This window comes from Elephas maximus, chromosome 2, assembly GCF_024166365.1.
Source record: "Elephas maximus indicus isolate mEleMax1 chromosome 2, mEleMax1 primary haplotype, whole genome shotgun sequence".
Classification (NCBI taxonomy): Eukaryota; Metazoa; Chordata; class Mammalia; order Proboscidea; family Elephantidae; genus Elephas; species Elephas maximus.
This window is the reverse complement of record NC_064820.1, coordinates 6,365,988-6,389,949: the sequence shown is the minus strand read 5'-3', so window position 1 is coordinate 6,389,949 and position 23,962 is coordinate 6,365,988.

Here is a 23,962-nt window from a genome sequence, read left to right as displayed (position 1 = left end):
ATGATTCATGGACGTCCAGCTTGGAGGAGAGCTGCTCCAATGTCAAGGACCACAAGGTCTTGTGAACCAAAAGTTCACAATCAGTGGTTTTGCAATTAAGTTATGGGATTACTGTTAGGGTAATAAATTTTAATGCAAGCACTTTGGAATTTATGCAATTGTTAAAAGAAATACAGTGGCTACAATAATTTCTTTGTTTTTAGTTAAAGTGCCAGAGGTTCTAGTGAGCCAGAGGCAGAGCTTACTGCTGGAGGTTTCAACATGCTCCCATCATGCGTACGGAGGCTCCACGCGTGTGGGACGGAACTGCACTCCACAGAGTTTTCAAAGATCTGATCTTTTGGAAGCAGATCACCAGGGCTTACTTCTGAGGAGGATCTGCACGGGTTTGAAGCACCAATCTTTGAGTTAGTAGCTTAACGTTTAATCATTATGAGTCAGAATCAACTTAATGGCAACTAACAACAACAAACCGTCTTACACCCACATCTGCAAAGCTCTGCAGTCCTATTTATTCCTCACCTAATGAAGAAGTTCACCAGAATTTCTCGTCCTTACTTTCATCAGTCCTATTTGGGCTTATTGCTTATGCCAGAGTTGGTGATCCTAGCTGTACAGCCCTTGCCTTTATCTGCAGAGTGTCTGCTCTAAGACCAGAGACGTGCTATAGAATCTCTGTATTGTAGAAATCTACCAGGACACACTCAGGGCTCACTGATTTCCTTAGTGTCATTCGGTGAAGTCATTATAGTATTAGAACTCCCTTCAGACTCTCTCTGTCTTCTCTCATTCTTCCTTACTCTCTCCACTTTGCCCACTCCACCTATGCTGCCTTTAGGATAAAAAAAAAAAAAAAAAAATTTTTTTTTTTTTTTTTTTTTAAGATGTCTTATTCACTCATCTCTATCATTCTGTATCATGATCCACCATGGGTGTTAAATATTCAAGGCTGAAAACCCAGGTGTTGCCCTCAAGCAGCTCACATGCGGTGCCCTGAAGATGTCTTCAAAAGGAGGAAGATAAGGGAAAAGGAATAAAGGAAAAGATGACAGGAAGAGGGGCCATAAAACACTAGGGGCTTGAGTGGAGATGAAAGTTTTGGGGGTATAAATCTCTGACAGAATTCCCCTTCTGTTGCTGCCTTTTCTCCTGAGCTTCAGAAACAGAGCTCTGCTTCAGAAACAGACAGCCTGACACTAGCCACTCTCCCCACAGGCAAAGATGCTTTCAAATATTTAACCTCTCTCCAATATCCTTATTTCTACTATGACGGCGACATGGGCCACAGGTGCTTCGTGGGAATCCTTTTTGTGGCTGTCATGGATTAAATTGTGTCCCCCAAAAATATATGTCAACATGGTGAGGCCATGATTCCCAGTATTGTGTGGTTGTCCTCCATTTTGTGATTGATATAATTTTCCACACGTTGTAAATCCTGATCTCTGCCTGTGGTTCATGAGGCAGACTGGGTTATGTTAAAAAGGATTAGGGCAGGATGAAACACATTTACTCAGGTTACATCCCTGATCCAATGTAAAAGGAGTTTCCCTGGTGTGTGGCCTGCACCACTTTTTATCCTACAAGAGCTAAAAGGAAATGGCAGTGAGCAGGGAGTGCAGGACTTCATACCACCAAGAAAGCAATCTCGGGTCCTTTGGGCCCGAGGTTCCTGCACTGAGAAGCTTCTTGACCAAGGGAATATTGATGACAAGGACCTTCTTCCAGAGCAGAGAAAGAAAGCCTTCCACTGGAGCTGACACCCTGAGTTTGGACTTGTAGCCTACCAGACTGTGGGAGAATAAACTTGTGTTGTTAAAGCTATCCACTTGGGGTATTTCTGTTGTAGCAGCACTGAGTAATCAAGACGGTGGCCAGTCTCACAAAGTCAGGAAGAGGGGGTGTCTTAGTTATCTAGTCCTGCTATAACAGAAGTACCACAAGTGGATAGCAATAAAGAGAAGTTTATTTTCTCACAGTAAAGTAGGCTAGAAGTCCAAATTCAGGGCATCATCTTCAGGAGAAGGCTCTTTCTCTGTTGGTTCTGGATGAAGGTCTTTCTCGTCAATCTTCCCCTGGACTAGGAGCTTCTCTGTGCAGGAACCCCAGGTCTAAAGGATGCACTTTGCTCCTGGTGCTCCTTTCTTGGTGGTAAGAGGTCGCCAACTCTCTGCTTGCTTCCTTTTCCTTTTATCTCTTGAGAGGTAAAAAGTGATGCAGGTTACCCCCCAGAAAAACTCCCTTCACCTTGGATCAGGGAGGTGACCTGAGTGAGGGTGGTGTTACAATCCCACCCTAATCCTCTCAACATAAAATTACAATCACAAAATGGAGGACAACCATACAATACTGGGAATCATGGCCTAACCAAGTTGATATACACATTTTGGGGGGACATCATTCAATCCATGACAGGGGGGTAACATTAACATACAGTGCTTGGAATCACGAAGAGGAAATAACATTTAAGGCTTTAAGGTTTAATGCTTTAAGTGAATTTTTTTAACAACATAAATGTTGGGTAAGTGAACAGAATGCCCTGTTTTATATTTTCTGGATATAAAATGAGGGATGCTTAATGTTTGTGGTAGAAATAACCTGTACAAATGCCCAGTAGTCATTTACAGCTCCCATCAGAGGAAGTGGTGAACCTTTCTGTGTATGTAGACCCAGACACAGGACACTCCCTCAGCCTGCCTGGATGCTCAATGGAATTCATGAACGTTAACATGGAGCACTGCATGCAAGAACGCTTAGATCTCTGCAACCCCCAAATGCAGCAGACAGTTAAGTATTCAATTCCATTAGGCTTTTTTGATCCTGAAAGTGACAGGCTGGTAAATAAAATATTATTGAGTATCCCAGAGGTCTTGGTGGCTCCTGGAGATAATACTATATTCCTACTCCAAGCCACTCTGTGCAGAGAAACACATTGTCTGTTTCAATTTTCTTTTTAAGCTATAAGTGGCAATGGTATTTTGGGGTGAAAACATTTTCTGAGATCCAAAAAGACAGGGTAAACATATGGGAGTTGAAATTACCCATGAGCTAAGAGATTTGTGATGTGTTTACCAAAATAATTTTTAATTAATATTGCTGTTATATAACTTTGCACAAAATAACATGGCAGTCAGTTTTCAGATTTCCCCAGATACCCTATACTGTAAACAGCAATTTTTTTATGTTATTGTGGTTGCTACCATTTATTATTGCATGAATTCCTTGTCTTTAGGGTAAAAAAAAAAGGCATAAGTCAAGATTATGGAAATTAAATTTAAACACTGAATCTTTTCTTTTCAACTGAAGACGACACTGACTGAATTAAAGAACGAATTAATTCAACACTATCATCACTGCTCTTCGCTCCAACTGCATGTTGTATTACCAATAAATGGAGTCCTAAGATTTAGAAAATGTCTGTGTAGCAGAGAATATGGAGGGATTTTAGATTATTCAACTGAATTCATAAAAATAAATATGTTGACATCTTGAAATTTTAAGACAAAAATACACTTGGGGCCAAGTAGTCTGTTTTAATATGTGGATCAGAGACTCGCTTATTTTAATGCCCATTTTGATCTGTGGAGATACATAGAATAGAACATACAAAAATTAGAGTTAGTTCTAGATATAAACACCAAAAAATGAAAGCAGTAGCCAAGTGTCCATTAACAGGTGAATGGATAAACACAATGTAGTATATACACACAATGGAATATTATTCAGTCATAAAAGGAAATAGAATTCTGATACCTACTACAAAATGGATGAACCTTGAAAACATTATTCTGAGTGAAATAAGTTAGCTGCAAAAGGACAAATATTGTATGATCGGACTTATACGAAATATCTTATTGTTGTTAGCTGCCATTGAGCCCCAGCTTATGTGACACCAGGCCCAATGGAATGAAATGCTCCCCAGTCCTACACCGCCCCCATGAGTAGCTGTGGATTAAACCGTTGTGATTCAGAGGGTTTTCATTGGCTGATTTTCAGAAGAGGATCACCAGGCCTTTGTAGTCTGTCTCAGCCTGGAAACTCCACTGAAACCTGTTCAGCATCATAGCAACATGCAAGCCTCCAGTAACAGACGGGTGAGGTTGTGCATGGAATGTCTAGACTAGGCAAATTCATAGAGACTGAAAGTAGACTAGAGACTACCAGGGGCTAAGGGGAGAGAGGGACAGAGATCATTGATTAGTGGATACAGGGTTTCTATTTGGGGGTGATGGAAAGGTTTTGGTAATAGTGGTGATGGTTGCACAACTTTGTGAATGTGATTAATGACACTGAAATGTTCACTTAAAATGGTTTAAAAAAAGCAAATTTTATGTTCTATGTATCTTTACCAAAATAAAATTCTTTAAAAATTGATTTTGGGGGGTGAATTTAGCCAAATGAATAATGAGATTTTAAACAATTGGTAAATAGCAAGCTTCTGGTTGGGGGACTGATTGATTAAACCCTTGTAGATTAAGAAGAAGGTACAACCTGTCAAGCACTGAGAATGTCCAACACAGAGCTTGCTGTCTCAGCGTGGCATGGAGTCTGCTTTTGCCAACTGCTCTCTCACAGGGATTTTGGGCTGTGAGACCTGTTGGCGACGAGATGATGCTTCTCTCCCAGACAGAATGATGTGCTGAGACGAACATGATGGGCTCAGGCCGATTATTTTTCTGCACTCCCAGCTTTCACTACATTTAGCTTTGGCCCAAGGGAGAAATAATTCCTACCTCAGCTGGCAGCTTCTGAACAAGAAGCTTTATGACTCTCTGTCCCAAAAGATAAAACTCTGTGTTCACAGGGAAATCAAAAGGTGTGTGCCTGCAAACTGATGAGTCATAGGTGATTGTTGCCCAGCTCTAAAACCTTCAGTAGCTCCCTCCTGCATACCCAATGAAGCCAGACTTGCTCTCCTGGTCCTCAAGGCCCTCCATAACTTTGCTCTGCCTGCAGAGCAAAATATACCTTCCCATTCTGCAAGCAGAACTGACACTTCTCCCTGCTGCTCTTGTGAATAAGTTGGCTTAGTTAGGGTTATCTAGAGAAACAGAACCAGTGAGGGGTGTGTGTGTGTGTGTGTGTGTGTATACACACATGTACAGATAGAAAATGGATGGATGGATGGATGGATGGATGGATGGATGGATGGATGGATGGATGGATGATGGATGGATGGATAGATGAATGGATAGACAGACGGATAGATAATAGATAGATGATAGGTAGATAGATAGATGATAGATAGATAGATAGATGATAGACAGATAGACAGATGATAGACAGATAGATAGATAGATAGATAGATGATAGATAGATAGATAGATGATAGATAAATAGATAGATAGATAGATAGATGATAGATAGATAGATAGATAGATGATAGATAGATAGATAGATAGATAGATAGATAGATAGATAGATAGATAGATAGATAGATAGATAGATAGATAGATAGATAGATAGATAGATGATAGATAGATAGATGATAGATAGATAGATAGATAGATAGATAGATAGATAGATAGATAGATAGATAGATAGATAGATAGATAGATAGATAGATAGATAGATGATAAACAGATGGATGGATAGAGGGAGAGAGGGAGGGAAGAAAACATTGCTATCCTTTTTCCAGCTTCAGGAAAAAAAGAATATAAGGTTCTTAAAGTAACAGAGCTCCTGTTGGTGATCGGTTTATGAAAATTCCTGAGCATTTACACAAACTTAAATGAGCTCAAGAATTTTCAGAAAATAAAAGAAAAAAATTGAACTTACAATACATCAAAATTTTAAATTTTGGAAAGTTTTAGATATTGTCTGAAATCTGAATACAATAATGTTTATCTATGAGTTAAATTAATGATCTTGCTGAATAAGTTGCAAGATGAAAGTGAAAAAAAAATTGCTGTCAGGTGCTGTCGCTTTAGTTCCGGCTCACAGTGACCCCATGTACAACAGAACAAAAAGCTGCACCATCTTCACAATCGTTAATATGTCTGAGCACATTGTTGCAGCCACTGTGTGAATCTATCTCATTGAAGGTCTTCCTCTTTATGCTGAACCTCTGCTTTACCAAGCATGATGTCCTTCTCCAGGGACTGGTCCCTCCTGATAACATGTCCAAAGGATGTGAAATAAAGTCTAACTATTTTGCTTCTAAGGAGCATCTGGCTATACTTCTGCCAAGACAGATTTGTTTGTCCTTATGACAGCCCATGGTATGTTCAACGTGCTTCGCCAACTCCTTAGTTCAAAGGTGTCAATTAAGATAACATAATGTTATCTTAATACTGTAGTATTCAGTACTTTAATTAAGATAACATATGTTATCTTAAGATATTAAAATAACATACCTTTATACATATATTGCTATACATATACATATATTAAGATAACATAGTGTTATCTTAATACTCTTGTTTATGGGAGACTTGGAATTATTACTCATTGAAGTCCCAATTAATTTGTACTTCTCAATGTCAAAAACTGATTTTTATCTTTGTGTCCACAAAATATTTCCAATTATGTGTAAAACTTTGTTAAAAAATATTTAATTGCAGTGATATGTCTTTTAAAAGGATCCGTTCCTGTGAACTAGACAGAACATTATAGATAGTGCAATGGTGACGGAAGGGGGATATTTATACAAAAACTGGAAAATCCCCCCCAAAGGGAAAAGGGTGTACTTTTGTCTTTAAATACAATTATTTGGTAGTGCCAGAATGGGAGAGAAGGTTTTAAAAAAAAAAAAAAGACATATTTGAGAGTATAAAATAAGTGTAAAACTTCTGGGGAAATTGAAGCTTGGTTTACATTTCCTGGAAACAGTAAGTTTAAAAAAAAAAAATTTAAGAGGACAGTAAAATGTGCTAAAATTGTCACAAAATTGGATGGATGTTAGCATAATTATAAAATGAAAACAAGTCTTGTGAAAACTTTTTATGCAAATTAGTACATAAATGACATAAAAAAAAGAAAAACTAAAATTTGGATTTCCTGTTAAAATAGCAAACTAATATTATAGTCTTAAGGAAACCCTGGTGGCGTAGTGGTTAAGAGCTACCGCTGCTAACCAAAAGGTCGGTAGTTTGAATCCACCAGGCCCTCCTGGGAAACTCTGTGGGGCAGTTCTACTCTGTCCTATAGATCGCTAAGAGTCGGAATTGACCCTAGGGCAATGGGTTTGGTTTTGGTTGATTATACTCTTAAAACAAAGTAGTAAAAAGTTATTCTGTGCCCAGGTATCAGAGTTCCTGATTATCACCAAATTATATTCTTAATGTTTGCACTTTTTGTCTTGTCCATGAAATATCTTTGAACAAAAGTCCACATTTTTTTAAAAAGCTAAAATTCCTAACCCCCACGTGTCTGTCAGTGTGTCGTACTGAGGGGGCTTGTGTGTTGCTGTGATGCTTGAAGCTATGCCACTGGTATTCACATACCAGCAGGGTCACCCATGGAGGACAGGTTTCAGCTGAGCTTCCAGACTAAGACAGACTAGGAAGAAGGGCCCGGCAGTCTACTTCTGAAAAGCATTAACCAGTGAAAACCTTATGAACAGCAGCGGAATATTGTCTGATATAGTGCTGGAAGATGACCCCCCAGGTTGGAAGACACTCAAAAGATGCCTGGGGAAGAGCTGTCTCCTCAAAGTAGAATTGGCCTTAATGACATGGATAGAGTAAAGCTTTTGGGACCTTCATTTGCTGATGTGGCACGACTCAAAATGAGAAGAAACAGCTACAAACATCCATTAATAATTGGAACCTGGAATGTACAAAGTATGAATCTAGGAAAACTGAAAATCGTCAAAAATGAAATGGGATGCATAAACTTCGATATCCTAGGCATTAGTGAGCTGAAATGGCCATTTTGAATCAGATAATCATATAGTCTACTATGCTGGGAATGACAACTTGAAGAAGGGTGGTGTTGCTTTCATTGTCAAAAAGAATGTTTCAAGATCTATCCTAAACTACAATGCTGTCAGTGATAGGATAATATCCATATGCCTACAAGGAAGACCAGTTAATATGACTATTATTCAAATTTATGAACCAACCCCTAGGGCCAAAGATGAAGAAATAGAAAACTTTTATCAGCTGCCGCAGCCTGAAATTGATCAAACATGCAATCAAGATGCATGGGTAATTACTGGCAATTGGAATGCAAAAGTTGGAAACAAAAAGGAAGGATCAGTAGTTGGAAAATACAGCCTTGGTGATAGAAACAATGCCGGAGATTGAATGATAGAATTTTGCAAGACCAACGACTCCTTCATTGCAAATACCTTCTTTCACCAACATAAACGGTGACTATACAAAATGTACCTTGCTAGATGGAACACACAGAAATCAAATTGACTACATCTGTGGAAAGAGATGATGGAAAAGCTCAATATCATCAGTCAGAACAAGGCCAGGAGCCGACTCTGGAACAGACCATCAATTGCTCACATGCAAGTTCAAGCTGAAACTGAAGAAAATCAGAGCAAGTCCACAAGAGCCAAAATATGACCTTGAGTATATCACACCTGAATTTAGAGACCATCTCAAGAATAGATTTGATGCATTTAACACTAGTGACCGAAGAAGATGAGATGAGTTGTGGAATGACATCAAGGACGTCATCCATGAAGAAAGCAAGAGGTCATTGAAAAGACAGGAATGAAAGAAAAGGCCAAGACGGATGTCAGAGGAGACTCTGAAACCTGATCTCAAACATCGAGCAGCTAAAGCAAAGGGAAGAATTGATGAAGTAAAAGAACTGAACAGAAGATTTCAAAGGGCGGCTCAAGAAGACAAAGTAAAGTATTATAATCATACGTGCAAAGAGCTGGAGATGGAAAACCAAGAGGGAAGAACAGGTTCAGCATTTCTCAAGCCGAAAGAACTGAAGAAAAAATTCAAGCCTCGAGTTGCAATAGTGAAGGATTCTATGGGGAAAATATTAAATGACGCAGGAAGCATCAAAAGAGGATGGAAGGAATACACAGAGTCATTATACCAAAAAGAATTAGTTGATATTCAACCATTCCAAGAGGTGGCATATGATCAGAAACTAATGGTGCTGAAGGATGAAGTCCAAGCTGCTCTGAAGTCATTGGTGAAAAACAAGACTCCAGGAATTGGTGGAATATCAATTCAGATGTTTCAACAAACGGATGCAGCGCTGGAGGTGCTCACTCGTGTATGCCAAGAAATATGGAAGACAGCTTCCTGGCCAACTGACTGGAAGAGATCCATGTTTTTGCCTATTCCCAAGAAAGGTGATCCAACCAAATGTGGAAATTATAGATCAATATCATTAATATCACATGCAAGCAAAATTCTGCTGAAGATCATTCAAAAATGGCTGCAGCAGTATATCAACAGGGAACTGCCAGAAATTCAGGCTGGTTTCAGAAGAGGACGTGGAACCAGGGATATCATTGCTGATGTCAGATGGATCCTGGCTGAAAGCAGAGAATACCAGAAGGATGTTTACCTGTGTTTTATTGACTATGCAAAGGCATTCAACTGTGTGGATCGTAACAAATTATGGATAACATTGCGAAGAATAAGAATTCCAGAACACTTAATTATGCTGATGAGGAACCTTTACATAGATCAAGAGGCAGTCGTTGGACAGAACAAGGGGATACTGATGGGTTTAAAGTCAGGAAAGGTGTGCGTCAGGGTTGTATTCTTTCACCATACCTATTCAATCTGTATGCTAAGCAAATAATATGAGAAGCTGGACTATATGAAAAAGAATGGGGCATCAGGATTGGAGGAAGACTCATTAACAACCTGCATTATGCAGATGACACAACCTTGCTTCCTGAAAGTGAAGAGGACTTGAAGCACTTACTGATGAACAACAAAGACTGTAGCCTTCAGAGTGGATTGCACCTCAACATAAAGAAAACAAAAATCCTCACAACTGGACCAATGAGCAACATGATGATAAATGGATAAAAGGTTGAAGTTGTCAAGGATTTCATTTTACTTGGATCCACAATCAACACCCATGGAAGCAGCAGTCAAGAAATCAAAAGACACATTGCATTAGGTAAATCTGCTGCAAAGGACCTCTTTAAAGTGTTGAAGAGCAAAGACGTCACCTTGAAAACTAAGGTGCGCCTGACCCAGGCCATGGTATTTTCAATGGCATCGTATGCATGTGAAAGCTGGAGAATGAATAAGGAAGACCGAAGAAGAGTTGCCACCTTTGAATTGTGGTGTTGGCGAAGAATACTGAATATATTATGGACTGCCAGAAGAACTAACAGGTCTGTCTCGGAAGAAGTACAACCAGAATGGTCCTCAGAAGCAAGGATGGTGAGACTGCGTCTTACATACTTTGGACATGTTGTCAGGAGGGACCAGTTCCTGGAGAAGGCCATCGTGCTTGGCTGAGTACAGGGTCAGAGGAAAAGAGGAAGACCTTCATCGAGGTGGATTGACCCAGTGGCAGCAACAATGAGCCCAAGCATAACAACGATTGTAAGGATGGTTCAGGACCGGGCAGTGTTTCATTCTGTTGTGTATAGGGTTGCATGAGTCAGAATCGACTCGACGGCACCTAACAACAAAATTCCTAATAATGATTACTCCCTGCTTTTGTGTTTACTTTGACTTTAGACTGAGACTATAACCTTTTCTTGTCTTTAAGTACTTAAGATTTAGGCTTATTTTTTGTCTTCTGTTTCAAATTTGCATCCTTATTCCAGAAAAATGAAACTCAAGGTATCTTTTTTCTCTTAAACTATCTTAAGGTCACCCCCAGTGGTCGCTGAATTCCACAGAGATTAACTCCCTTTCTGCATAAAGAAAGAATGCTAGAAATCATTGGATTAGCTTGTCATTCTCCAAAGTTTTAATTAGCTCCACTCAGTTGTGGGACCGTCACTGTTTGTTGAGCCAACAGCAGAAGAACAGGCAGATCATACAGCGAAGCCTACTCTCTAGGTTCATTAAAAATAAATAAAAATGTCAGAAACATAAAGATACTTCCACAACTGTGGTTTTTTTCAGTTTGGATACACACATAGACTTGTCCCTGGTTAGTAATCGGACTGTAAACGTTATGGAATAAATTAGAATATTCTGGAGATGTGTCAGCACCCTCACTAACCTCAATAGATTCGTCATCTTAGATTTGCTTCTAATTTAGTACTTGTCACTTGATTACTTGGTTACATCACTTGATAATATATTGTACTACAAAATGGGGACTCTCTGTTTTGATGTTGTTCATTATAATAAATTTATCAGAGTTATTCAACCTTGTTGTAAACTGGTGGTCTCTAATTGCCCTTACATTTTCCTAAAGGGTTCGGTATAAATGACCAAACCAATATCAAGTCTTCCAAAAAAATGCCAAAGAACCTCAGTAAAGGACCACACTGGATACTTCTGATCACGAATACTACAGTGGCTCTACTCAAGATTGCAGATTTCCCCGGAAAGCTGCTCAGTCCCTGTGAACAGACCCCATTATGTTGTATGAAGGGACCGGGTGTGAGTTCCCAGGACTTCTTTATTTCAAAAGTAGTTGACTTCATGGAACTCACCTATTTAAAGCAAGACCAGCCACTACAGAGGACAACATGAATAGATTCAACTGTCATATTAAAGTTCTGTTGTTAATAAATAAGCATCCCAGAAACCCTGTTCCTTCGTCTTAATCTATCATCAACACTCATTTTAAAAGGCAGTAACGGTACAAACTGGAATGAAATATTCTTTAAAAAATATCTCATTTCAACTAATCCCTCACAACTGAGAAAAACTATATATTGTAAAAGTTCTTAGTATATATAGATTAAAAGCTAGTAAATTGTCAGCAAACTTAAGTATAATGATTCTAATAGAAAATAATTACATGTGCAAACTGACTTTGCCTGCAAAACTCTTCAGAAAATGGTATGGTCAAAGGAGTGCCGCGAGACTATGGCAGATTGCTTTACTGTGCCCCATTCATCACCCTCTGTGTACCTGTGCCCTCCCTGGCCTTATGCACAGTGTATTTTCTCACTCCTTCACTTTGGACTTGACCACATGCCTTGCTTTGGCTGATAGTATACCAACAAGAGTGGCAGTGTGCCAGTTCAAAGCCGTAGGAGGCCTCACACATTTCCACTCACCATGTCAAGTCTCTGCCATGGCTATGGGTAGCTGCTGACCCTTCTGCCTTGACTCTGGAGTAAAACATGTGATGTCTGATAGATCTGGGCCACAGATCTGCCATGTGAAGCTTTGCCATTCCTGCCAAGCCCGATGTGGATGAGCTAAATCTTAGCAGGCCCATGGTTATGTGAGCAAAGATAGATAACTTCTATTCTAATGAATTGGATTTGGAAGTGGTTGTTACCCAGCAATAGCTAGTAGATATGGGGTGGATAGTTGACCACAAGGTGGTGCTGTGGAGCATTAGAGACACCTTACCCTGCCACTATTTCATGTGAGTACACGCAACACAACCCACATTCAGAGGCAATAGCACCTTGTAACCTGAGGTAAGGATGGCAATGGTGGCTCAGTGGTAGAATTCTCACCTTCCAAGAAGTAGATCCCAGTTTGATTTTCAGCCAATGCCTCTTGCGCACAGCCACCACCCATCTGTCAGTGGAGGCTGTATGTTGCTATGATGCTAAAGAGGCTTCAGTGTAGCTTCCAGACTAGGCTGGACTAGGAAGAAAAGCCTGGTGACTTACTTCCTAATACCAGCCAATGAAAACCCTGTAGGTCACAACGGTCCAGTCTGCAACTGATCAAGTGGGTGGAAATAGGACCGGGAGCATTTTTTCAGTTATACATGGGGTCGCTGTGAATTAAGGGCCGACTCTACGGTGTCTAACAACAACAACTCCCTGAGATAAACTAAAAATAACAGGTCATCCTCCCAATAACAAAAAACATTAAGCCTTTCCCATAAATTGTTGTTAGTGGCATCGAGTTGATTTCAAGTCAAAATGATCCCATGTGACAGAGTAGAATTGCCCCATAGGGTTTTCTTGACTGTAGTCTTTATGGAAACAGATTGCCGGGTCTTTCTCCCATAGAGCCAGTGAGTGAGTTGCAACCTCCAACCTTTTGGTTAGCAGCTCAGCACTTAACCATTGTGCCACCAGGGATCCTTTTGTACCACCTGGGCTCCTTTCCCATAAATCACAGTCCCATTAATGAAATTGTATCTCTATTACAATAGATAGATAGATAGATAGATAGATAGATAGATAGATAGATAGATAGATAGATAGATAGATAGATAGATAGATAGATAGATAGATAGATAGATGATAGATAGATAGATAGATAGATAGATAGATAGATAGATAGATAGATAGATAGATAGATAGATAGATAGATAGATAGATAGATAGATAGATAGATAGATAGGAAAAAAAAATCAGGAAGACATGATCATCATATAAGAACTTAGCTATTTATCTACCACAACCACACTAACCATGAAATCAATAACTTTGGTAGTTTTGACTCTTTTCCTTTAAGTGCCCAATTTATTTAGGCTTTGAAAATTTTTTTTCAGTGAGAGAGTCCTTCTACAGACTGGACTTCCTCGCACCTCTTTGCAAGTCCACTTCTTTTCTTTCGTAACGTGCTTTGCCTCTGATAATCCCTTCACCCTAGATGTCTCCCTTGCTACCCTTAGCACACCTCATGCTCCAGCACCCCAATTTCTTCCCCACCAAATCTTTCTGAAACTCCCGTGGAGCTCTTACCTCTTTTATGGCATGCTTCATCACTGACTGCTAACTATTGGGTTGTTTGGACCTAATACCACAACTCTAGTATTGAAAGAAGGAGCACTGGTGGTACAAGGATTAGACACTCAGCTGTTAACTGAAAGGTCAATGGTAACAGCAGCTCTGCAGGAGAAAGTTGTAGCGGTCTGCTTCCATAAAGATTTACAGCCTTGAAAACTCTATGGGGCAGTTCTACTCTGTCCTATAGGGTTGCTATGAGTTGGAATAGGCTCAAGGGCAATGGGTTTTTTGGTTTTAGCATTGAAAAGTCCCTGGCTTGTAACAAGTGATCAGTAATGATCTTAAATTAGTTATGATTGCACACTGAACTTTGAGCACACCCATTCTTAGGGACCCCTGCCAAGATCATGAGCAGAACGATCCCAAAAAGAGACACTTGTCTCATGCTCAAAGGTGAGAGAATATAATACTTGGCCAAAATCCATCTGGGATTGGATCCAGTCAGGACAATGGTGTTAGTGGACACATTAGCTTCTTTGAGGTCCATTTTCTTCTTTTGTGCAAAGGAGTTACTAACAACAGCTTTATCTACCTTCTTGTTGCAAAGGTTAAATAAAATAATGTGTTTGAAATGTCTGGGTGGGTTAGTCAAAGTTTGCTAATATTATTAGCCAGTAACTGATTTCTGCTATTTGACCAAGTGTGGCTCTCTCTGGCTCTGGGCCAGGGTATAAAATGTTAGCAATTATCATTCTGGACATGCGCGCTCCTCTTTCACAACAGTCAGGAGACAGGCCATCAGTAATAAGGAGTTCTGCAACTCTTTTTGAGGAAATAACCCTTTTTTTTTTTTTTTTTCTTTTTTATGGCAAGAAAATCTTGCTTTCAAAACCAGAAGGTAAAAAGTTTGGATAGTTAGAGTTTTATTTTTAATTCAAAATGTACTCTGAAACATTCATTTGATGCACATAACAGTGCAGAAATTTAACACGTCAGGTGTACTCGCATGTAATTTGTCTCCATAATTACTTCTCAGCTGCAAGAACCAGATTCCATTTCCATTGTGTCTCCTTTGGGTTCGTGTGGGAGGCCAGGGAAGACAGCACACTGTGATATCTCAATTTCCTAGAGCACCACACACCTGTCTAGGATGCCAACTACCCTGTTCTCCCTGTCGTACATCTTAGATGAGAGCCCATCTATTTCTGTCTTTACTGTGCGGGATTTTATGATCTATTCCCAGCAGATGTTTAGACAATTGCTTCTGTGACATTCCTTTCTAATTAGTACAGCAGCAACATCCAAAATTATTCAAGTCTATCATCAAAAAAAATTATAAATCATGTATTTAAAAATAAATATATAGTAAATTAGATGTACTAATATCTCAATTAAGGGGTCCTGGTGGTGCAACAGTTAAGCGCTTGGCTGCCAACCGAAAGGCTGGCGGTACAAACATACTCAGTGGCTTTGCAGGAGAAATACCTCGCAATCTGCTCCAGATTAGGTGTCTGTGAGTCAGTTTCTACTCATAGTGACCCTATGTACAGCAGAATGAAACACTGCCCAGTCCTGTGAATACACAGTGTCAATATATCTCTTTGAGGGTCTTCCATTTTTCAGTGATGCTCTACCAAGTATGATGTCCTTCTCCAGGGACTGATCCCTCCTGACAACATGTCCAAAGTGTGTGAGATGAAGTCTTGCTAATCTCGCTTCTAAGGAGCATTCTGGCAATACTTCTTTCAAGACAGACTTGTTCTTTCTGCTGGCAGTCCATGGTATATTCAGTATTCTTTGCCAACACCATAATCCAAAAGCATCAATTCTTCGCAGGTCTTCCTTATTCATTGCCTATCTCTCACATGCATAGGAGGCAATTGAAAATACCATGGCTTGAATCAGGCACAACTTAGTCCTCAAAGTGACATCTTTGCTTTTTAACGCTTTAAAGAGGTCTTTTGAAGCAGATTTGCCCAAGGCAATGCATCCTTTGGTTTCTTGACTGCTGCTTCCATGGGCATTGATTGTGGATGCAAGTAAAATGAAATCCTTGACAATGTCAATATTTTCTCCATTTATCATGATGTGGCTTATTGGTCCAGTTGTGAAGATTGTTGATTTCTTTATGTTGAGGTGTAATCCATTCTGAAAGTTGTGCTCTTTGAACTTCATCAGTAAGTGCTTCAAGTTCTCTTCTCTTTCAGCAAGCCAAGTTGCGACCTGAATATTGCAGGTCGTAATGAGTCTTTCTCCAATCTTGATGCTGCATTCTTCTTCATGTAGTCCACATTTTTTGATTATTTCCTCAGTATACAAACTGAATAAGTATGGTAAAAAGGTACAGCCTGACACACACCTTTGCTAATTTTAAACCACACAGTATACCCTTGTATTCAAATGACTGCCTCTAGGTCCATGTACAAGTTCACATGAGCACCATTAAGTGTTTTGAAATTCCCATTCTACACAATGTTATCTATAATTTGTTATGATCCACACAGTCAATGCCTTTATGTAGTCAATAAAACACAAATAAACATCTCTTTAGTATTCTCTGCTTTTAGCCAGGATCCTTTTGACATCAGCAATGATATCCCTCTTTCTACATTCTCTTCTGAATCTGGCTTGAATTTCTGGAAGTTTCCTTTTGATGTACTGATACAAATATTTTTGAATTATTTTCAGCAAAATTTTACTTGCATGTGATATTAATGATATTGTCTGATAATTTCTGCATTCTTTTTGATCACCTTTCTTTGGAATAAACATGTTTATGTATCTCTTCCAGTTGGTTGGCCAGGTAGCTGTCTTCAAATTTCTTGTCATAGAACCATGAGTGCTTCCAGCATTGCATCATTTGTTGAAACATGTCAGTTGGTATTCTGTCAATTTCTGGACGCTTGTTTTTCACCAATGCCTTCAGTGCAGCTTGGCCTTCTTTCTTCAGTACCATTAGTTCTTGATTACATGCTACCTCCTGAAATGGTTGAACACTGACAAATTTTTTTCGGTACAGTGACTCTGTGTGTTCCTTCCATCTTCATTTGATGCTTCCTTCGTTGTTCAATATTTTGTTAATATAATCCTTCAATACTACAACTTGAGGCTTGAATTTTTTTCTTCAGTTCTTTCAGCTTGCCAAATGCTGAGCATTTTCTACCCTTTTGGTTTTCTATCTCCAGGTCTTCGCACATTTCATTATAATACCTTACCTTTTCTTCTTGAGGTGCCCTTTGAAATCTTCTGTTCAGCCCCTTAATCGTCATTTCTTCCATTTGTTTTACCTACTCTAAGAACAAGTTTCAGAGTCTCTTCTGATATCCTTCTTAGTCTTTTCTTTCTATTTTGGTCTTTTCTTTCCTTCCTGTCTTTTTAATGACCTTTTGCTTCCTTCATGTATGGTGTCCTTGATGTCATACCACAACTCGTTTGGTCTTTGGTTATCAGTGTTCAATGGATCCAATCTGTTCTTAAGACAGTCTTTAAATTCAGGTGGGATGTACTTAAGGTGGTACTTTGGTTCTTGTGGACTTGTATAAATTTCCTTCAGCTTCAATTTGAACCTGTGTATTAGCAATTGGCGGTATGTTCTGCAGTTGGCCCCTGGCTTTGCTATGATTGATGACATTGAGCTTCTCCATCGCCTCTTTCTGCAATGGAGGTGATTTGATTCTTGCATATTCCATTGGACAATGTCCACAGGTATAGTCCTAATTTTATGTTATTGAAAAATGTATCTCCAATGAATAAGTTGTTGGTCTTGCAAAATTCTATCATGTCATCTCTGGCATCATTTCTATCACCAAGGCCATTTTTTCCAACTCCTGATCTTTCTTCTTTTTTTCCAACTTTAGCCTTCCTGTAGCCAGTAATTATAAATACATCTTCATTGCATGTTTGATGACTTTTTGTCTGCAGAAGTTGGTGAAATTCTTAAATTTCTTCCTCTTGGCATTAGTGGTTGGTGTGTAAATTTGAATAATAGTTGCATTAACTGGTTTTCCTTGCATGTATATGGATATTATCCTATCACTGACAAGCATTTTACTTCAGTATAGATCTTGAAAAGTTCTTTTTGAAGATGAATGTGACGCTGTTTCTCTTCAATTTGTTTTTCCTGGCATAGTAGGCCCTATGGTTGCCCAATTAACAACAGCCTATACCAGTCCCTTTCAGCTCACTGATGCCTAGGATGGAGCCCTGGCAGCTCGGTGGTTAGGAGCTCTGCTGCTAAGCTAAAGGTAGGCAGTTTGAATCTACCAGCTGCTCCTTGAAAACCATATAAGGCAGCTCTACTCTGTCTTATAGGGTCCCTACCAGTCAGAATCGACTCAGCAGCAATTGGTTTTCTTTGAATATTTAGGATATTGATCTTCAAACATTCTATTTCATTTTTGATGATTTCTAATTTTCCTTGATTCATACTTCATACATTATATGTTCCGATTACCAATGAATGTTTGTAGCTATTTATTCTCATTTTGAGTCATGCTACATGAGAAAATGAAGGTCCCAAAAGCTTTACTCTATTACCATCATTAAGGTTGACTCTGCTTTGAGAAGGCAGCTTTCCCCTAGTCATATCCGAATGCTTTCCAACCTGAGGGGCTCATCTTCCAGCACTATGTCAGACAACTTTCCACTGCTATCCATAAGTTTTTTCACTGGTTTTTTTTTTTTTTTTTTTTTAAGTAGACTGCCAGTTCTTTTTTCCTAGCCTGTCTTAGTCTGGAAGCTCTGCTGAAACCTTTCCACCATTGGTGGCCCTGCTGGTATTTGAAATACCAGTGACATAGTGTACAGCATACAGTAACACACAGGCTGCCACAGTACAACAAAGTGACAGAGAAGTGGTGGCAGTAAAGATTACAACCTGAAAAAGGGCAGTGCTACTCTGTCACATGGGGTTGCTATGAGTTGAAATCAACTTGACCACACTTAACAAAAACAATAATATCCCTATTAATGTATTTCTAGATTTCTTCATTCTAAATACAGATGACACCAGAGTTCAATCTTGTTGTTGTTGTTAGGTGCCATCAAGTCTCTTTCAACTCTTAGTGACACTATGTACAACAGAACAAAATACTGCCTGGTCCCGCACCATCCTCATAATCCTTGTTATGCTTAAATCTATCATTGCAGCCACTGTGTCAACCCATCTTGTTGTCAGTCTTCCTCTTTTTCACTGACCCTCTACTTTACTAACCATGATGTCCTTCTCTAGGAACTGATCCCTCCTGACAACAGGTCTAAAATATGTTAGATAAAGCCTGGCCATATTTGCTTCTAAAGAGCATTCTGGCTGTGCTTCTTCCAAGATAGATTTGTTCATTCTTTTGGCAGTTCATAGTATATTTGATATTCTTCTCCAACATCACAATTCAAAGTTATCAATTCTTCTTTGATCTTCCTTATTCATCTTCCAGCTTTCACACGCATACGAGGTAATTGAAAACACAATGTCTTGGGTCAGGTGTACCTCAGTCTTCAGAGTGACATCTTTACTTTTCAACACTTTAAAGAGGTCTTTTGCAGCAGATTTGCCCAATGCAATGTGTCTTTTGATTTCTTGGCTGCTGCTTCCATGGCTGTTGATTGTGAACCCAAGTAAAATGAAATCCTTAACAACTTCAATCTTTTCTCTGTTTATCATGATGTGGCTTATTGGTCCAGTTGTGAGGATTTTTGTTTTCTTTATGTTGAGGTGTAATCCATACGGAAGCCTGTGGTCTTTGATCTTCATCAGTAAGTGCTTCAAGTCCTTTTCACTTTCAACAAGCAAGGTTATGTCATCTGCATATCACAGGTTGGTAATGAGCCTCCCTCCAATCCTGATGCCCGGTTCTTCTTCATATAGTCCAGCTCCTTGGATATTTGCTCAGCATACAGATTGAATAGGTGTGGAGAAAGTGTACAACACTGACACACAACTTTGCTGACCTTAAACCACACAGTATCCCCTTGTTCTGTTCAAATGACTGCCTCTTGATCTAGGTACAGGTTCCTCCTGAGCACAATTAAGTGTTCTGGAATTACCACTCTTTGCAATGTTGTCCGTAAATTGTTATAATCAATCTTACATGGTTATAATTAGCTGGACAATGAATAAGGATGACTGAAGAATTGATGATTTGAATTATGGTGTTAGCAAAGAATATCGAGTATACCATGGACTGCAAGAAGAATAAACAAATCTGTCTTGGAAGAAGTACAGCCAGATCGCTCCTTCGATGCAAGAATGGCCAGACTTCATCTCACATTCTTTGGACATGTTAACAGGAGGGACCATTCCTTGGAGAAGGACATCAGACTTGGTAAAGTAGAGAGTCAGCTAAAAAGAGGAAAACCCTCAATGAGATGGATTGACACAATGGCTGCAACAATGAGCTGACACACAGCAACAATTAAGAGGATGGCGTGGGACCAAGCAGTGTTCTGATCTGTTGTACGTGGGATCACTATGAGTCAGAACTGACTTGAAGGCACTTAACAACACAATAATGAGAATAGACATAAAAAATTCTTAATGTTCTCTTAAAAGGTTATCATAACGCTCAGGACAGGTACAAATTAAAATTAGAGCAATTTACATCAGGGGGAGAAGTACTGGGTTTCTGTCCTGACATCAGTTGGGAGATTGTCAACAGGCCATCCTAAATCCAAAAGATTGGAGGAGATGATCAGTATGATGTCCCCTGTAGTGGCAATCTATATGGTTCTAGACAGACACAATTCATTACAATGAAGTATAAGTTAATATGTTCTAAAATTTGTAAAAAATTTAAAACCTTTACCGTGAAAATATTTGGTAATAGAACTTTGAACAACCACTTTGATCACTCTTAAGCACAACTTTTTCAATAATAAAAAAGATATATATCAATAATAGGTGCTTGGAATTGTCCTTACATTTTGATATAAGTGTTTACATTCTAATGCCAGCCTTCAGTGACTTCTTTCAACTAAAGAGAAGTTACTGTGGTAGGGGAGGAGGGACAAACAGACAATGGTAACTAAAAAAAATGGAGTAATCCACCCAGCATTCATAGAGTTGGTTGGAATGCCAGTATGGTTTTAGTGTTAGGGTTTTCATCTTTTTGAGTCAATCTAACTTACACTTCATGTAACATAATCACAACATTGCTCTTTAGGATAATTTTATGTTGATAGAGTCTAGTGGTCTCTGACATTTTGCAAATATTACTGAGTGCAGGAGCCTGGTTATGTATTTGAGCACCCACAAAACCTAACTGGAAAGGTTATGAATTGATGTCAGTAAGGGTCTTTGGAATATTCTCCATGCCCCCCAAACCACTGTGACCTCCAGTTGCATTTATTTATTTATTTATTCATTCATGCTTTCTCTAATTCTACAGAAATACAAGAGCTCCTACTCTGTGCCAGGCTAGTGGTGTGTGACAGTGAGAAGCACACACAGTTCTGCCTTTAGTATTCTTGAGGCAGAGTAGGCAGACAGGCAAGGAAACAGAAAATTACATTACAGCAAGATGGACCTGATCCTGGAGTTTTTTGTTGGGAATGGAAATTGACATATAAAATGTGAGAGGGAGGAAAGAGACAGGAAGACCAGCTGATGTCTGAAACAAAGCCAAAAAACAAACCTGTTGCCGTCAAGTCAAATCCTACTTATAGCAACCCTATAGGAAAGAGCAGAACTGCCCCATAGAGCTTCCAAGGCTGTAATCTTTATGGAAGCAGGCTGGAACATCTTCCTCCCTTGCAGCATCTGGAGGGTCAAAACCCCTAACCTTTCAGTTAACAGCTGACTGCTTTAACCACTGTGCCACCAGAGCTCCTCCATGGCTTGAGGACCCTTCGTAAATTACCAAATTGGGTGCTCTAGCCTGTCAGCTAGCACCGTGGAATGGGGTTTGTGTGAATCTGTTATTATTGAGTGATGGAAAGTGGAGGTGACCAGCAGCATGAATGACACCCAGCCCACGTCATTTCCTATGCTTTGTTTGTCATAAGGCTTGCTAGGTTGCTCTGAATATAATATTGCCTGGTTTTTCTTCTGAGTTTAAAAATTTGAGAATGGGTTAGAAGAAAGAGCATAGAGGCATCTCTGTGAAGCCTTCTCTTTACTGTCCAAGTTCAGACTCTCTGGCTCTATAATATGGTATTTACCTAGGCAAAGTCTGAGTGTGGAGACAAGTTCTACCCTACAGAAAGCCTGCAGCGAGCCACAGCAGTGGGAGGACATGATGGACCAAGGAATCACCACCTATGAGGACTTCAAAAACTCAGTTTGTGAGAGCTTGCACTGAGTGAGGAATTAGAAGACCCAGCTTCCCCAGGATGGATGTTGTCAGCAGATGCCTGGCAGATCCTGTCCTATACTTACCTCAGGGTCCTGGCTCTGAGTCCCCTTGGTTACAGTGGAGAAAGGGCTGGCTGTTTTCCAGTGCACCATGGCTTGTTTTTGACCAGAGCCTGCTTTCATGTCACACAGAGCCACATATCTATGGAACAGACACCCCAGCCCTCCATAGCTGTGATAGTGACTTTGTGAATAACTTCATGGATAAGAATCTGCGTGCATCCAATCCCCACGGTATGGAAACTGATTACCTGCCCTCCCACCTCCCCACTTCTCAATTATCTCTGACACCAGCCACCCACATGGCACTCTCTCTCTGATCCTAGCCACCCGGAGCTCGGGCCTATCTCACAGGTTAAAATGGCACCATCCTTTAGGTGCCACAAGGTCAGGAGTCTATACCACACCTTCAGTTTCTCCTCCTGGCTCTCCTTCCCCTTATGCTCAATAATTCTCTGGAAGGACTCAGGACTCATGGAAAGGACTATACTTAGGCTTAGGATTTATTATAGCCAAAGGACACATATCAGGGTCTTCAAGAGGAAGAGACTCATGAATGAGGTCTGGAAGGGTCCCCAACATGGAGTTACCATAACTCAGAGAGGGCATGGCAGGCTGAATCATGCCTCCTGAGGCTAAGTGATACCAGCCCCTCAGGTGAGTCTTTTCTGTCTGGCCTTTCCCCACTCACCAGCACAAATTCTCAGGTATGGCCTGGAGTCCCAGACCAAGGCACCTCAATTAGTCCAAAAGTTGTGTCTCAGGAACCAAGGACAAAGGGCACCTTACTTAGGATAATGCTATATTCTTTACCTGCAGTGACTGACTCTAATGTGCCCAAATAGAGTAAGACTCTGAGCCACTCAGGGATGTTCCCCTTTCCTGTGACTCCGCCTTCCCTCAGCATGCTGGCACAGCAGCTCTCGAGCAGTAGGTGCACTCAGACTTTGGGAAGATGAGACCAGGGAAGGAGCAGAAAGACATCGTCTACCTCTTCTGTGTCTCTACTTCCTGTCCACAGGGGACACTGGCTATTTGCATCTTTATTAACTCTTCTCTCAGATCAGAGCTTCACAGTATCACTTTTCATTAGCTTAATTTAAGTGTTGATCATTCTGAATTGAGAAAACTTTCTTCTATTGAGAAGATAATATTCCAATTAAAACTTAAACTGTCTTTATAACAATTAATGCAATGAAATTACATGTATCTCAATATGCTGCATGAAAGAATCAATGTTTTCTCAGTGTTTTAAGAACTATTTATGTATCCAAAAATCCATTGCTGGTCAAGTCTATTTTGACTCATAGTGACCCTATAGGAGACAGTAGAACTGCCCCACGGGGTTTCCAAGACTGTAAGTCTTTACAGAAGCAGACTGGCTCTTTTCATCTTTCTCCTGTCGAGTGGCTGGTGGGTCCGAATCACCATTTTGCATAGCAGCTGAGCACTTAACCACAGCACCACCAGGGCTTCTTCCATTTGTGTATACCAGAAACCAAAAGCCATCACCGTTGAGTTGATTTCAACTTCTAGCAACCCTATAGGACAGAGTAGAACTGCCCCATAGGGTTTCCAAGGAGCCGCTGGTGGATTCAAACTGCCGACCTTTTCTTAGCAGCCAATTGCTTAACCACTACTTCACCAGGGCTACCCATTTTTTAATAAGTCTGCTTAAATGTATACTTTACCTAGATAATGGCACAAGATCCTCTATGGAGACATTTAATTTTTATCATATTTGTTAGTGGAAAATTTCAGAGAGTAATAATTGAAATGTTTCTCCAATTTTTATAAAGACTGGACTATGCTTCCATTTGGGGGATTGTCTTCTTTTACAATATTTATTTTGTGAGGGTTTACTGTAAGTTTAGTGCTTCTGGTAATTGTTATTGGTTGAT